This window comes from Copidosoma floridanum, unplaced genomic scaffold (assembly GCF_036245765.1).
Source record: "Copidosoma floridanum isolate Cflo_tuat_1 unplaced genomic scaffold, Cflo_Japanese_pri ptg000021l, whole genome shotgun sequence".
NCBI classification, from domain to species: Eukaryota; Metazoa; Arthropoda; class Insecta; order Hymenoptera; family Encyrtidae; genus Copidosoma; species Copidosoma floridanum.
This window is the reverse complement of record NW_028321898.1, coordinates 27,019,435-27,037,621: the sequence shown is the minus strand read 5'-3', so window position 1 is coordinate 27,037,621 and position 18,187 is coordinate 27,019,435. Positions and strand designations below refer to the sequence as shown.

General features: G+C 41.4%; 1 long non-coding RNA gene across 1 annotated transcript in view; it reads right to left on the bottom strand.

The window, feature by feature from the left end:
- LOC111642778 (uncharacterized) overlaps window positions 1–15,592 on the bottom strand; it is a 28,541-nt gene extending 12,949 nt beyond the window's left edge. The window contains exons 1-2 of the long non-coding RNA XR_002759592.2: window positions 15,415–15,592; window positions 13,558–13,783 (exon numbers count right to left, since the gene is read on the bottom strand). This is a non-coding gene — a long non-coding RNA (uncharacterized LOC111642778). The remainder of the gene's footprint in view (window positions 1–13,557; window positions 13,784–15,414) is intronic.
- Between the last annotated feature and the right edge of the window lie 2,595 nt (window positions 15,593–18,187).

The window sequence follows — 18,187 nt, the reverse complement described above, 5'->3', positions numbered from 1 at the left end:
CACTTTGGTTTTCACTCGCTCGCGTTTCATTCGATGCACACATTATAATGTCACAATAAACGAGGAATATATAGGTACACGTATGAAATACCAACGTACAAGGGTCCGCGCGACGAGGTGTGCAGGTGTATACACAGGTGCAGTCACGCGAGTGAACGGGCAGAGTAAGTAGGCGATGCGGCTTTTTTAATAAATAAGCCGGGTCGCGTTGAATCATTGAAAAGCCGGAAAATCCTACTGGCTGCGACCATATACACACGATGTATGTATATATAATTTGTGTACGGTGGGAGCACAGGAGCGATCAAGTGAAACTTTCCAGTTTTGTTTTCCTTTACTCCTTCGTTGCAACCCTTGTACACGTTTTATCTCGCGAAATACCTGCTCGCGCGTCAAATTACACGAGGGCACATCATCCCACGGCCCCCAAAATAATCCACCGATACGTGACTCGGAGACCGCAACTCCTTTCCTTTCTCCCTAAAAAAAAAAACAAAAAAAGAAAAAAAGAAAAAAAAGAAAAAAAGATTCTCTCTTCGATGAACGATTCTCCGAACGGATCCTCCGAAATATCATAACATCGCTCGGGCGTTTAGCAACATCAACGAGTGCCAAAAGAAACAGCGCGCAGATGAGAAGAAAGGAAAGCCCGAAGAAAAAGAAAGCACGTACGAGGAGGAATGCGCGATTATACGCGCGAAAGCAAGTGTATATACACTCGCGCGCGAGAGAGAGAGGGAGAGAATGCGGGCGAGTGCTGGGGGGAGGGTGAAAAAGAAGGGAGAGGTGGAGGAGACAGAGAGGACGGTTTGCTAAATTTGCGCACGGCAGGTCTCTTTTTCGAGAGCAGTAGACGACGAGGAGGAGGATGACTCTACCGAGAGAGGCGACTCTGATGCGATGAAATTAAATTGCTGCAGCAACCTCGGCCGGCCTTTACGTCACGCGGCTTTGAGATTTCTAATCCCTTGGCCCGAGCATCGGGGGTATTGTATAAGGCCCGTGGAATCACCCATATCTCATACCTACTCTGTCCGTCTGTCTCTCTCTCTCTCTCTCCGTTATAACTTTTATCCCTTTTATTTTCCGAACCAGAAATGGTATTGGCGTGCTTCCGTTGGACTAAAGCACGATGCGTGGGTATATTATGATTGGCACTTTTACGTTTTCTCAGCTCTGAGACTCCGTGGGTCTGCGTAAGGATAAATCGAATCATCAATTAAATACTTATATAGTAGTATTTGTCGGGTCGATTCTATTTGTGGAAAAAAATTGATGAAAGTGATATGCCATTTTAATTGTTTTGAAAAAAAGGGCACCCTATCCATTCAAAGGTAATAAGCCCAGAGGGATTGTGTATACTTAAAAGTCTCGGAGACTTAGATTTGCAGTCTTTGAAAGACTTTCGTAGTCATTTATAGGCTTTTAGATTAGGTGCCTTCAAATGGTCTCAAAATACTCTCGAGACTTTCGTAGCCTTTTTTGAATAACTCGAAGGGGCCATTGAAATTTCTTGTACAACCACCAGACGTTGGCCCCGATCGTACACCTCCCGACGTGTTAGTCACTGTCGCATGACCGATATGCATCAACCGCGTATAGGAATAAGCTTGTTGGGTTCCCGGTTTATATATACTTGATTATTACGAAAAGGGGAAAAAATTAACTTCCGAGATAACATCGTTTCCCACCGAGAATCGGGACAGTAGGTGGTAAAAACCTACTCGGAAGGCTAAACATTTTGAGATTTTCCCTGCGCTATAATGTATACGTCCGATGATCTATACGCTGCACGTAAAATCCTGTACATTGTAACGCGGAATGCTGCTGTGGAGGGACGCGCTTGAGTTTTGAACGCACGCCAGACCAAGGGAGGGCGAGGCTGGTTTATTTTTTATTTTCACTTATTCCGCCGATCCCTCTTGGCCGCTGGCTTCGAAAATGGAAGAAAAAACCCCGAGAGGGAGAGAAGAGGCGAGCTATTGTATTCCCTATAAAAGGGGTACGGTGTGCATGGTATATAGCAGTGGCTTGTTTGACATCGCAAATACGAGTGTAAGAGCGAATGGAGGCTCTGATTTATTTGGAAGTGCGCGAGAGCCGGGGCCCGAATGATCGATTGGCTGCACGTGCTCACTTTTGGGAGCAACCGACCAACTGGTGTAACTATATACACATATACAATGGAAATTATTGCACGATTGAGTACAACACAAACACGCGTATACGTGTTAACCCTTACTTACGTTTTATTTCTTTATTTATCATCCCAATTACACAAAAATATGCACTTGCAGGGGGAAGGGGGTACGTAGGTACCACTATACGTTCTGATTAGCGTGTGTGTACGTATACCGTTATAAAAGTGCACCTGTACCTATATATATTATAGGGGCAACGAGGGTACAGGTATCATCGCGACCCGAAAAAAGTTTATCTCGGTCTGTTTGAGACACAAAGTACCGATCACCGTACACCTATATCCTATGCATTGTTATTTTTATTATTATTATTATTACAATGCGCACACATGAGCTCGGAGATGAACAGCAGCTATCTATGTAGCGACCGAAGAATCTAGGTGGCTCGGAAACCGTAGGAAACCGTCCCTAATGTCATTATATAATTTATGCATATAGTTATACGTATATTATAGGTACCGCACGCAAACGAACGCCGATGGAGCGACTATACACACGTATATATGTATATACAATGGGTGGTGATTGTCGGTTATTCCTTACCAAGCGTAACTGTAAGTATACACATATGTGTGTACATCCATCGGATCCTCTTCGACGTTTCCCTGCAGTCGCGTGTGCCACGTTTTGTTTTTGCTTTGTTTTTCTCTCTGTCGTCGAGTCTGCCTCTTTACTTCGGATTCATCGTTGCGTGAAAACGATTTAGATCGGTATATAGGTATAAGAGGGATCCCCCGCACAGGATGATGTCTGTACTTAAGTGGTTATATGTATTGGTATAGGGGGGGAAGATCGAGTGATCGAGCTAATCCCGTATGGTTTTCGTGCTCCGTTAGTTTTCAAGATTTACTCTGGGGGAATGGGGGAATATCGGTATTGAACTATTTTTCAAGCAAAAAATAACGAGAGTTGTTGTTTTTTATTTTCTCTTTGTCGCAAAGGTCGTGTTATACAAGCCGAGGAAAGTAGTCGATCGGCGTTCAATCGAGAGATCGGTTGTAGTGCACCAACGATTTATAAAGCAGTCCCATTTGTCGTGCAAACAAAGCGTCAAGCCGATACTTTAGTGAGATTAGCGGGGTAGTAGAAAAACTGGAAATTAAGGTGTTACGAACGAGCCTCGAGAGATAAATACAGTTCTGCAAACTACTTTTTTTTTTTTTTTTTTTTTTTTTTTTGCAACTCTCAGTTGCACGTGGATTGCGTAACGATCGACTCGCACCATAAGAGCATATATGAATTAAATTTCCTTCCTTTTAGAGCCACGACAAGCCTTATACATATAGCCACTCATCGCGTAGAACTTGATTTTTTTTCATCTCTCTTTTTTTTTTTTTTTTTAAATTTGTCGTCGTCCATCCTTATCGCGTCGTTATACTTACCCGCTCCCGTAGCCGTACAACGCGTAGACGTATAATGGTATGGCCTTTTGTTTTGTGCCCATATGCGTATATATGTGCGTATGCCTATATTTATATGTGCCACGCAAATGTGTATACGGTCGAGTGGCGCCCTTCGCTAGAATTCGCCGGCCCACGCGCTGAATTATCGCAATTGCGTGGCCGTGACAGCACATCGAGCGACGATACCATAAATGTATGCCTACGGGGAGCTGTGTGTGTATATACACACACATACGTTGGTACTTTGTTCGAGTGAAAGGAGGAAAATTTGAAAAAAATCCCCCTCTCCTAGCCGATGGCTGTTGCGACGACTGTACTTTTGTCACGAATGGCAATCGAGTTTTCTTTGTACCCCCCCCTTTTTTTTTTCTTTTCAGAAACAGAAAAAACTTGAATTAGGATTTTTCGGGAGTGTTGGAGAGTAGTAATGTCGTAAGATGTTATATTACATATATTATCTTCTCGGTCATACGTTCAGAGCCATAAACGATGCGTTTCGATAAAAAGGACGCGGCGAGCGAATGAATTGAACAATCTTCGAGGTTTCCTCGTACATTGTAATAATTTTTTTTGAAAGGAAAAAAAAAAGGGTCTGCAACAAATTGACAATTTCACGCGCAGCGAGTCATCCGCGTTTTGTTTGCACGGCACCACTTCTTCGTGCGAAATGATCCACGCGATTGAGCGCAAGCGGGGGAGAGCGCTAAACAATTTGTTGGCAAGGAAATCGCAATTGCCGTTCGCTCGCTCATTTTTACGACTCGAAAATAAAATCCCCGCGGTAAGCTCCGCTGCTGGTGCCCCCGCGGCTCCTTTTCTTTCCCGCTTCTCGGGTCGCAGATGACGGCAGAAATAGAAAAGAGCTCCCGGAAGACGTCATCCTCGCACTCTAGTTCTGCCTCACGCGCTCAAAGATTATTCGTTTAACACATTCCGAGTTTTACCGCGGAATCGCGTTTTTCTTCATTTTTACTCTTTGAGTTTATTATATTTTGTCCTCAAAATTTTTTTAGCGTATCTCGATAATCAAATTAAATAATAAATGGGAAACAAATTCTTTTTTTTATTCTATTAATAGACATAAGATAAACAAAAACAACGTCAATCAACATTGTTATTCGTACGAGAGTCTTCTAACACTAAGACTCGCGTAAAAACCCAAGTAGATCATATCAATTGGAATCGCAAACTTTTCCCCAATGCCATTTTTTTTTTTTTTTTTTTTTTTTTTTTTTTCATTACCTCTTTGTCGGGCTCCGTAATAATTTATCTAGTAGTTCTTATCAACCGGCACACGTTTATTTACCATCAGCAGTATTAGTTTCGTCGGCTAATCTCAAATCTGAATCACCTCGAGACAGAATCGAGAGAACAAACCCGGTTTCCTTGTGTTCCATCGCTATCGTGAAAATCGCGATTGACGAAAGAAAATCCAGCTCCTCTTGAAAAAAAAAAATCTTGTTCGCCGATAAGTAAGTACAAAGTCGGTGGCTCAACGAGCCATGCCATTAATATTACCTATAAAAGTAAATGACCATACGTATAATGCATTATTAAACGAACGGACGGGGTCCACTTATTTCCAGCACCGAAAAATCCATCGATAAATCAACAACGTATATACGGTATACACACATTTACATCACGTATACAATAAATGTATAAATCCAAAGCCAGCAGGAACGGCTCGCGATGCAAATGGGCGCGCGGTGGGTGCTGCCGGGGCTATCGGCTTACGTAAGAGATTAAAACGTAAATTATAATGGTCGGGCCCACAATATTGTGTATACACACAGAGGCACTTTCATATACGTAATACCACGGGGTCCACGTGACTACGTGTATATATATCTTATCGGGTCCACCACCGGGCGCTGTCGTCTTTTTCCGTTTTCGGCTGGCTGTACACACTTTTTGTTCAGGGCACTTACGTGTGCACCTACCGAGAATCCGTACAGGAGTTTGGTCGTCAGGGCAGGAGGGACTTGTGGTTTCCTTCGCGAGTACATAATATACATTAGCTCGGAGATAAAGATAAGTGAAAGCAACACGTAATCGCTTCTCTGTTTGTTTTTTATCCCCTCTATCTATTTTGTTTCGGAATATTACGAGGAGGGTGGATGTGTGGTGGTTTTTTTTTTTTTTTTTTTTTTTTATTTTATTGATAAAATAGTAAGTTCAGGGCATCCCAAATCTCGATTTTGAGTGCAAGTGAACAAGTTTGTTCTTGCGTGTGTGGGTGTCTCTCTGCTGTGGGTGTAGTTGGTCACGCGTACACCCTGCAACCGGTGCAGCAGTCGACTTTTGCCGATCGGCTTACCCGATACGCGGGAGATTACGCGAGCCTTTCTCGCTTAGCCGCCCTATATACGGCTCAACTGCAGCTCTGCCGATTAGTATCCAATTTCGCCGATTGTTGGGACATTTTTCGAATCGGCGCTTATCGTGAGATTTATGCCTATAGTAATGCTGGTTTTTTCTTCTTTTTTTTTTTTTCCTTTTCTTCCGATGTATAAACACCCTCGCGACATATGAGATATCATAAAGTACACGAGTACAAACAACAGACAGTTCCATTGAGCTTTTCATCCCGTGCATGTGTATACATTTTATAACGGGGTCGAACCATTCAGACGGTTGTAATTTATCGCTGTTTTTTTTTGTTGTTGTTGTGTGACCATAAGTCTCGGATCAAAATGATGACGCTTCTGTTGCCGACACAAGTGCCTGCTTTCTCTCCCTCGTTCTTCTCTCGCGCCTTGCCCTCTCAATTGTGATGAGCCCCCGGCAGCATTGAAGAAGCGCCCGACTCATCAGACTGCACATTTACTCCGTTGAAACGGTGACTGTGATTCTCTCCACCAATTGTACTCGTGATTTACACTTAACGGTGTAGGAGTAACAAATGGTCTTCAACAAATTACAAAAACACAAAAACAATAAGCTTTATTTTCACCGATTCAAGGATGATCCTTGCGCCGCGGAGAGAAAGGGACCCCGTCACGTAATGAATGTACACCGTGCAAATGTGTGCGCGCGTCTGCAAATACCTACACAGAGCGAGAGTCTAGAGGTCGATAAAGTGCGTTTCGGAGGACGCCACGCGTATAGAGGCGTATATCTGTGTATGTGCGGGCAGGGTTGCCACACGAAGGCGAGGTGGAATCTCCCTCATCGAAGTTTCGACGAGGGATGAAGTTTAGGGGGGCGAGGGGTTCTTCCCCCCTCCTCTACCATGATGTTTCAAGCTGACAGTGGAGAGCATATACACGTGCGCCCCGGTGTCTTCTGCCTTTACGCTAAAAGTGCGGATTGGCGGAGGGAACGAGATGTGCGCAATTACAACGGAAGAGATTAGCCGTATCTGATAAAAATTCATATCGATTTGGTGTACATTTGCTGTTATCAAGGTAAAACTGAGCCATATACAATGTTGGACAGAGGCTGTTTTGTCTCGCAATATTGCCGGTCCTATATATATATAATTATATGGTGTTGGGTTTAGTGGGAAAACAAAACAAACTCAGCACCAAGTCAAAGCTCGTGCAGCGTCTGCGCTCCAAGTACCATCTGTCCATCTTCCAAATTAGATCTTCAACTTGAACGCACGCGTGTGTTTATCCACTAGACTCGCTCAAAAAGTCCTCCGCTTCACTTTTGCGCCCCCTTTTTCAAGTCCTTTGTCAGCTCATTTCTCCCACGTTATCTCCTTCCTCGCTCGTTTTCGTCTCCCGATGCAACTCTGCTTTTTATTTCGGAGGTTCATTTTACCCCCCCCCCTCCTTTGGCTTTTTTTTTGTTATTTAATTATTTTTCAGTCGCTACCCCCCCAGCTATTTATAGATAACAGAGCAGCAGTCCTTCATTTTTATAACTTTTTGTGCGCTTCATCTTTCACAATAACTTGAAGTTTTCATCTAAATTGTATACCATGCAGGCTTTTTTTCATTTTTAAACTTTTTTCCTTTTTTCCTTTTTTTCACGTTAAATTGTAATACTTTTTTACAATCGACTCATTTTGTCAAGGCACCTGTATATATAGCCACTCTCGTACTGTTTCGCATGTTTAAATAATGACGAATTCCAAGATAAGAGACTGCGCGTGCCTATTTTTATCTTTTCTTATTTTCACGCTTCCCAAATAGTTTCGGCTTATTTTCGGTACATTCTTGCCAAGTAATTTTCGATTTATTTTTATTTTTATTTTATTTTTTTTTTCCAATTTTAGAAAGTTTTTTGACCTGCTTAGTATCGAAAACACAGTCAAATAAAGTAATCAGCCGTGAGCCAAGCGCGAAACAATCCACGAGTCACCAAGAAAAGAAAAACCTATTTGTCCAAGCAATGTGCGTGTGACACTTGTACATCAAACAGATGAACAAAACAAAGCAATAAGGTAGCGTCACAAAATATAACAAAAAAGCACATCACTTCCGCTTTGTAGTAATGTAGTAATAATCTCAAGATGCAAAAAAGAAGAGGCCGTATAGGTAATTATTATACTCGGCATATAGACCTACTTATGTCACTGCCATTGCAGGATATCGTGCAAAGCACCTTTAAAACACACTGGGTATATTATCCTGGAAAGAGAAAAAAAAAAAAAAACAAAAAAAAAAAAAAATGGCAAAGGGAGGACAAGGTCGCTGGTCTCACCCACGCTGGCTTTGTGCGTGTACACGCACTCCTTGGTATGTGAAAAATGCACTCGTATCGATGATACCTGTACATACACAAATACTTCATACCACGAGTGCGAGAGATAAGGTGTGCTGCCTTCCTCGCGTTTAGCAGCGCGAAACGTTCTCACGACGCGTGTACCTGTCCTGGTACTTGTATTGTATACCGTGTACTGCAGGTACAGGCATTTGTGAGGATATACATACATGTATGTATACGCACTCATATAGGTCGTCGCGTGATTTCTACATGCGTGCAGGTGTACTTGTAACATATATATTATGTACACCATATGAAAAGGGCAGAACCTTTCTTATACCTTCCTTTTGACGCCGTTCGCCAAGTTTTGCGTTTTTAGTACCTGTTTATAAGTACACGCGCACAAAGAAAAGAGATTATAGATGGTGATGCTTTTCGTCCGAGGTGCATCCTGCGGTTGGCTTTTGTTCGCGAGGCTATTATTTTCTTTGAGCTCTCCGAGACGCATTGAACCAAACAAAAGGAAAAAAAAAATTGTTCACGCCAATAAAGTACAACTTCGTTTGCCGATGCGCACGTCTACGAGTGTATATTTTTATGTCGGTCGAGTCGTGTGGCCTGGAGGCTCCATAAATCCCAGAGCGAGCGTCTCACTGCGCGCATCACTGACGAAGAAGATGTAAAGACTGTACGAAGGATGCTAGTGGTAAAAATAAAAGTCGATCGATCCACCGATCACTACCGGGTTGGACCCATATTATATCGACCTATACTACTGCCATGCAATGATAATATCGTTTATCGATTATACTGGTATCAATAGTAACAGCAAAAAAAAAATAAAGGATATATATATATATATATCCTAAAAATGTGTATTTCAACCCTCTACGTATATAATCTATACGTTACGAGATGCTCCTCACCATTATTATGGCAGTAGTTTTTGACCGAATCAATAAATTCCGTCATCGTCCTTTTTTTCGAATTTTCAATTGTGTGTTGCGTACGTACAAGCAACTCGAAGCAATACAAGTATACAATGTCGTTATACAATTGTAGGGTATGTGTTTGTATAAAGAAAGTAAGATATTGTTTGAAGATAGTGAGTTTCATCAACTTCTTGGTTCTCATTGTTACCGTAAAGGGTTTTTTTGCCTATTCAATGATTATTTCGCATCGCTCACCCAGTTACATAATTATGACCTATACTCTGCAAAATAGATCTCTCATGACTCGTACCTTTATTATTTTTCCCAAACGAGTACCTATATATACGTGCTATTCCGTATATATTTGTGTATAAATGAGAGTACGAGTCACGTGCAATCAAAATACACATAATATACACACGCAGTGAAACTCTCGTTCTATACGGGAGTTGCGAAACCGCGAAGCCAATACACCCACAAATTTCCTTTTTCCCTGCAGGCACCGAAAGACACGTTTTTTCCGGTCGCCGAAAGCTACATTGCTTTCTCTTCCTCCGAAAAAAGAAGAAGAAGAAGAAGAAGAAGAAGAAGAATCAAACGAAAGATAAGGAACAATGCGCCCCCAATCTCCCGACCGCATCGGCGATGTCGTCTATACTTACAGGTATACTTTTTCTCCCTCCCTCCCTTCCGATCCGAAAAAAAAGCGTGAAAATATATACAACAACGCACATGCATGATATTAATCCCGTGTGGGCTCTCACGAGAGAGTGCATGTATACCCGTACTCTCTCCCGATACCGTCCGATTGTCGGCTTATCGCGACAAACGAATCGCCCCCGTGCACGCGCACACAAATATATACATATTATATACACGTACACGCACGCAAAACTTGAGAAAAATACACACGCTCCATAAGTACGCAAGTGTGCATTATGTACAGCAGCAGCGGTGCAAAGTCCTCGCGGAGGAGGAAATCAATGCCAGCCGTCTGCCAAGGAGCCTTGCTCTATGGAGTCGAGGGATGCTACGATGATATGTACACGCACACGCGTACACCCATTATGTATACTCGAGGAGGATGGAGAGAGAGAGACAGGGGGGTGGGCGAGGGAAAATGAGGGCCTTGGCCTTGTGTCGCGAGGTCGCCGGGACACGCGAGCGCGCTCAGGTTGTGTATTATTCCCCTTTGCCCTCTCTCTCTCTCTCTCTCTCTCGGTGTGCGAGGCGTATATGTATATACACGAGATGGCTGCGCGCGTGTTTTATGGATGGCGCCCTCCCCTCGGGGCCCGAGCAATTTTCTTTCTTTGTGCGTGAAACGCTTTATTTTCGGGAATGGGAGTTTTCTTTTCATTCCAGGGGCTTTTTTCTTTCGTCGCGCTGTTTCGCCGGACAATCTTTTTTTTTGCGCTAGCTGGGGATGATACGCGATTATTTGGGGATGTCGGTTGTTGGCTTTGGATTCGAGGATACGTACATAATATCGTGTGACAAAAGAACTGACCTGCTCTGTAAAACAGGTTGGTACGTTGTGACCAGCGCGTGTCGGTTCATTTCCCAACGGGATCAGTTCAGTGGAAAACCAGCCCACGGTATGATTGTTTAGAAAAAAAAAAAAAACAAATTTATTGGAAGCGCAAATAACATCAACAATAAATCAACGCTTGTTTCGCCACGCCATCGACCATGTCCCAAATTATATTTAAATTGTACACACGCGTATATGATTATTGTTAATAACATCGTATAATAATAACAATAATGCTAACTATACTCAAGTGTAGTTGGTTGTTTAAGTAAAGGAGCGTTTAAAAGAAACAATGACACGTTTTACAGCGTCGACGACAATGGAGTTAGCAACGCAGAAACAAACAATGCCAGTTTGAGCTTTAGAAAAGCTTGTCATTGATGGCTGTTTGGCTGCTGTTTTTTTTTTTTTTTTTCCTTTCTTTTGATAGAATTTAACTTTGAAGTTGAGGAATAATTTGATTAAGCTGTTTCAAGTTTCTTGGGAATTTCAAAAGTAATGGCATAACATGTTCCGGCTCCCTCAAGCTTTGCCGTTTAGTTGGCTGGCGTTTTCAAATTTCAGCGCTAATTTTACCACCTCCGAGCGAGTATTCAAAATTCCAGACTGGCGTTAGGTACGTGCCAGCCGGCGCTCGCGCACGAAAATATATTCACCCTTCGGTTGGTATAATACGATGTATAGTTGTCACGTCAAAATACACAAGTATATATTATGATATATGACGTGATGGAGGAAAACATAAATTAGGTAACGTTAAGAAAAAGGAATTTACCAACTATTTTTAATTATTTTTTCGATATGGATTTACTTATTTGACCGAAACTCGAGTTTTTTTCTTCCTCAGAGTTTCATGGTTAACCTGTATGGCTATCGGATGGATCCCTCTGTTTTTAGACGAATAACAACACCAAAAGAGTACACAAGCCAACAAAATTAATTTCATTACCACATTTTGCGTGAATAAAGAAATGTGTGTTTTTTAATTTTTATATTGAAGCGAATACGTATAATTTTAAGTATAATAAAGCGCGATAGGCTGAGATATTTTTTTTTTCATGCGTGTGTATAAATACGCGGCCTCATCGTGAAATATAGCATGTAAAATCAATGCGAGTGTACCTGTACACACTACTTTCTTCTTCGATGTATACCTACGCGTCTGCTATATACATATATTGTACGGTACACATAAAGGAGAACCCTCGCCAAATTCCCACATCAATAACGAATTTTCCCCGTTACGTAGATAAAGGGAAATCGTTGTGAATGGGGTGGATGAAAAATGCGAGGGGTGGCTCTGTAAGTATACTTATCCGTGCAGTTTATTGAATATTATGTTTCACGAAGAAAAATAAAATAAAATAAGATGAATAAAGATCGGATGTGTGTATGGAGATTTCGTAGAGCACTTTCGTTATCCACTGGAAATTGGAGGTGAAAAAAAAAGGAAAAGGAAAGAGATGAAAGGAAAGCTCGTATTGGCGGAATAATTCGATCACATTTTTCGGGGATGGTAAGGAGTATCGTGGAGAAACGAAATAAAAAGATACCGCCGATCTTTTTTCACCAGCGAGGAATAACCCGAAGCTTACAAAGGAGGCCGCGGACGAAGCAAAAAATGAAATTTCAGAGAAAACGCAAAAGTCGATAAAACATATACAACTGACAGGATGCCCGTAAAATACGCAGGAGCTATACGCAGAGACGAGCAACAACAGTTGGCTAAAAAGGCGTAAAATGTGCTCTCTGCCTGTAGCCTCGGGGGCCTTCACCTCGCTTCACGTCTCCAAGTTTTGTCGTTTATGTGTACCTGGAGAAAAGTGAGGGAGAGACGCATTTTCGTCCTTGAATCGGACGATGAGCAACTTGTTTAAAGAGTACGATATCGCATTACTCATTTGCGAAACGGTATAAGAATAAGGGAACACGCGCCGCTTCTCTTCTTTCGTAAGCACTTATGTATATACTCACAAGCGTATGCTATAGCGAGTGAAAACTTTTTTTTTTTTTTTTTTTCTTTGCTGTACAAGTAGGTGTTACTTGAAATTTCACATCATTTTTCAATAAACTCTCCTATAGTTAATCGAGTAAGAGCTTGTTCAACGTTTCAGGGAAAAACGTCCGTCTTGATGAATTGGACATTAATTAAATGTGTGCTAATTACACGGTACATGCAAGTCGGCCAACTATCAAACACATACTTATACTGATATGTGTAATTTATATTTTATCAAATCACATTATTATTATTAAGAAGAAAAAATAAGAAAAAAGAAAACAGGTCGGTAGTCATGCAGTGGCACTCGGTTTTTCAAAGTGTACGTATTACTCCAAGAGGCCTCGAAACACACAAAAAAAAAAAAAAAAAAAAGAAAAAAAAGAAAAGAAGAGTTTTAAATGCCAGCAAAAATATATTTACGGCCGCGCGTTGTAATTTATTTTGGCCATAAGCACGGTGCCTTTTAAAACTAAGAGGAAAAAAAAAAAAAAAAACAACCACCGGGCGAATGTACAAAATATCTCGGTACGTAGACGCAACCGTAAAGTAAAAATAATAAAATCAAACCCTTATTTTGAAAAAAAAAAAAAAAAAAAAATTTCCAAACAAGGGGTCAGGCAAAAATATAATAAACACAAGCGTTCACGTAGGAGCGAAGTTATTATTAAGGTCCTTCTCTGTTGTGCAAGGCACCCCGAAGTACGTAATCTCCGTCAAGGCCGCAGCGCGTACGTGTAACTTCGTACCGCTGAAACTTCGCGCGTACGCATACACCCCATGTATGATTTATATGCATACGTATGAAAATACAAGCAATGGTACTCACACTGTGAAGCGGGTGTAAGAAAAGGGGAAGATGAAAAACTCGTCTCTCTTTGCTTCTTTTGCTGGCGATGCCCCTTGCGCCCGATCTGCTATAACTCTGTTGCTTCCCCCGGATGGCAAAGACACCGTTCTCTCCTTTTTCTTCTTCTTCTTCTTCTGCTCCTCGTTATTCGCTTCTATTGCAAATGCGTGGGTACTTTTATCCTCCACCTCCCTTTTTTCCGAATCTCCAAGCACCACCAGGCAAAAATACACACGTATATATACATATATATTTATACATACCTACTATGCAGTAGGTATATATCATACACGGCGCGTATACGTGTGCGCCCCGGCTGTGCGTTTCTTTTCTCGGCTCCTCCTTTTTTTCTCTCTTTCTCTCGCTTTTGCGCGTGTACGTGTGCGCGCGCGTGAGGGTAAAGTATACGAGAGGATCACGTGCGGAAATTTATATATTTTTCTCCCCTCCCCCCCCAACCCCTCTCTTCCTTGCATTCCCTGCATCCTTGCCCTTTCGGCATTCTTTTGCGATGAGTGTGCCTTGGGGCTGCTCGAGTGATTAATCTATACGCGTAAGTATAGCCTCTTGTCGTTCAATAAAATTTCCGAGGTGCAAGAAAAACTGACGGAGGAACGATATCGGGTGGGTGTAGCTATACAAGACAATGTATTATTATTATTATTATTTTTATTTTTATATATACCTTCGAATGGCACAGGAATTTGTCGAGAGAGAGAGAGAGGGAGAGGGAAGACACGCTTTGCAGTCCTCTTGTGCAAAAGTGAGAGTCGCTACACACACGCGCGTCCTGTACTTACATTTCTATTTTCGAAATCGTGCAGTGTATTTGCTCGGTATACGCAGATCGGGAGATAAAAAAAAAAGGTTTCTTCTTCAATTGACACTCATCGCGTAATACTTATTGGCAATCGTATATAAGTACATGTATGTCTTATCAGTGTCAACTGAACGGTAGCTGCGCCCGGAATGTGTGTTCTCGTTCAGGTATATTTATATTATATTGTTATACGAGGTATCTCTTTGTTCGACCCAAATTCTCTCTCTCTCTCTCTCTCTTGGGAGCTGTACGTACTTTACAGGGCCCACTTGTGTATGCAACGAAACCATCGACTCATCGTGCACATTTTTCCGATAAGCGTTTAATGTATTCATAGCTGCCGATGATGATATCGTTGTATAACTCCCTGTTATTGTGCGAAAACGACGGGAGAGTATAAAGTGACAAGGTGACAGGAGTTATAAAAACAATGGCATCATCGTTTGCACTCGAAAAATTACAATCCAATGTACCCATCGCCGGGACGGAGAAACAGGATATGATCATCCACACATTTTCCCGGGAGGACGTTTCGCGCACACGCCGCGCCGGTCCCTCCTTCTCCGGCTCCCTTCGGGCGTAGGTTGTATTATACACGCAAAAACTCTCCACACCGGCTTCACCGCCGCGTATCCAGCTGCACACTCCCTTTTTTTCTTTTCAAGTGCACGGAAAAAAAGAGAAATCATTGCAAATCCGGGAGGAAAGGAAAGGGGTACGCGGGTGCCATCAATCGCCGGAGGTGCATTTTTCTCGCCAACAATCGCTCCTTGATTATTAAAAAAGAGAGACGGGGAAGGGGGTGGGGGAAGTAAATGAGAGGGAGAAAAGAACGGACCCGGTCTTCCCGAGTCGGAAGAGCTCGAGGGGGATGGGGGTGTCTGCATGTATTTGCACTCACACGACCACATTTTATTAGAAAAAAAAAAAAAAAAAAAAAAAAAAAAAGTATAAAGGGGAGAGAGATCAAGAAACGCACAGCCCGACCCCTTACGTTATAGTATGCAAGTGTCTACCTTTTGTAATTTGAAACAAAAAAACAATAATCAGAAAATGTTTGTCAACGAGGCCGCGTGTGTTGTTTTAATTTTATAAAATGATAAACTCGAAATGTCTTGTAAAAATGAAGTAAGGCGAATGGGCGCGCGCGCGCGATCCTCCCACAACGGCGTCTCGAGCGTGACTGAGAAGCGCCGAGAGTATTGCGAGCCGCGGCCTCTCTCTCCCTTCTGTTCCCTCTTTACTTTCGCCTCCTCTTCCCATACCTATACTCTGCGCGCGAGTGTGCTATCTTTCGCCACCTCCTCTCATCTTCCTCCCTCTTCCGATGTAGCGCGCGCACGGCTTCAAACGAGTGCCAGCACTTGTTGAAAGTTTTTTTTTGTGTCTCACATTATACTCGATACGCCTTTTTTGAAAATGGCACTTATTTTTTTTCAATGTTGAATCGAGACAACCTTAAAATACTTGTGGTTTTTCGATACCGATATCAAGTGGCTTTTGCTTTGTCATTGAAAGATTTCACGAGCTGTTTAAGGGATTTCAGGTATACCAAAAAGTGCCATTTCTTCCCGTGTTTCCTAACGAGCTTTCTTTCAGCTCTGGGGGCTTGTGAATACACAATACATTGCGTTCGACTGTTTTGCCCTGACTGGAATAAGTTATGTAAAAGATCGGCAAAGTAGTACACTTATCTGTGAACGGTTCAAGCGTTAATTGGCTTATTTCGAGGCGGACGTACATCAGCCCGTGATTTTCCGGACGGAAATAGAATAAATTTTCGTTCTATTTTGTGCCGTTTAGCTGCTCCATTGGGTAATTATATTTTATATTTAGCTCGTATTATGTTTTCTAATTTTGATGGTTCTATTTTTTTATTTTTTTTATTTCGAGTGGGACCATTTATAAAAAAGGCTCTACTTATCTGACTTCTTTTATCTTTGCGATAAAAAGAGTGTAATTTATCATCGTGTACCCGAAAATCGGCAAAGGATATTCGATGCCAAGATAAAAGTGCAAACTTAATGGAGGGGGAGACGAGCTCTCGTAAACGATGCGAAAAAACAAAGAAAAATCGTAATGAGACGAGGATGGATCGAGGCGAGAAAAAACACGAAGGGCTATTTGGGCATGAAAGAGGGTTAAAAAAATGTTGCGGGGCGAGATGCTCATCGTCAAAAGATGCGCGCGAGGGAAACGAGGGAGGAGCAAAAAAAAAAAAAATAAAGCGACTTTTTTCTCCCCGCGCATACTTATAATACTTATAATACACTTTTCAATTCATAAATCTTCTTTTGAATCGAACGTAGGATATGTATACACTGCATTTTTTTCAGCGTATCTTCTTTTGAATCGATGGACTTTTATTTGGTGAAGCTTTCTCGTCGAGACGCGTTCCTGGGATATTTTCAAGACTTGTAAGAGGATTCGTTTAATAAAAACTAAAAACATAAGCGCACAGTTGTACGGAAGCCCAGTCACGACATCTCCATAAAAACGCATAAGCACGCACAAGAACAAGTATGAGTGCACAAAAAGTCAAAAACACGTACGAGTGCACGAAAGCGCACACACAAGTTGCAAAGAAGACGGTTTCTATTTCATTTACTTATAGTACAGCTTATAATTGTTACATCTTTACGTGGGAAAGAGATTTGTTCAATATATATATATATATAAAATTTATACATATATTTACTTTGGATTTTATCATTCTGGTGAAGAGAGCACGGTGTAAGATATACGTGAAGTTATGTATAGTAATCACTACTAAGTCCTGCCATATGGTCGATTTTCAGGTAAAAGATAAATTGTACACTTGCCGCAAACAGCACAGACAATGTCAACTTTATATCTTCTATATATATGATTAGTTGCGGCTGGTTTATAATCGATTACGTGGCTCTACTGTAAGTAGTAATAATTATTTGGATCAGCGCCATCTAGCGTTGCGAATTTCTGAACTAAAAAGTGGCCCTAAAATTCTGAAGGAGAGCTTTAGCGCGTAGAGCCATTTAATCAATTATAAACCAGCCGCAACTAATTATGTAGATATAAAATAAAAAAATAACGATACATGTGTTTTTGGCGGCAAGTTAACAATCTATCTTTTACTCGAAATTTATCTTCAAAAATATAAATACATAGGAGGTCAATTTTTTGGTAGAAAATAGATTGTTAACTTGCCGCCAAAAACACACGTATCGTTATTTTTTTATTTTGTAGCTACATGATGAGTTGCGGCTAGTTTATAATTGACTAAATGGCTCTAATCCTGAATGCTCCGATTTAGAATTTTAGGAGCCACTTTTGGCCAAAAAATAAAGACCGCTAGATGGCGCTGATCCAAAATAATTATTGCTACTTACAGTACAGCCATTTACTTAATCGATTATAAACCAGCCGCAACTAATCTTATAGATACAAAATAAAAATTTAACGGTGTTTGTGCTATTTGCGGCAAGTGTACAATTTATCTTTTACCGGAAAATCGACCAAATGGCAGTACTTGGTAGTGATTACTATAATAACTACACACTACGTCTTACACCGTTCTCTCTTTACCAGAATGATAAAATCCAAAATAAATATATATACATATTTTTTTTTTGAACAAATCTCTTGCCCACGTAATGATGTAACAATTATAAGCTGTACTTAGTAAATGAAATAGAAACCGTCTTCTTTGTAACTTGTGTGCGCGCTTCTGCGTTTTTATAGTTACGTTGATAAAAAGTATTGGCGTGGGATTTTACAATATAGGACTTAGGGTCAAATAAAGTGACACAA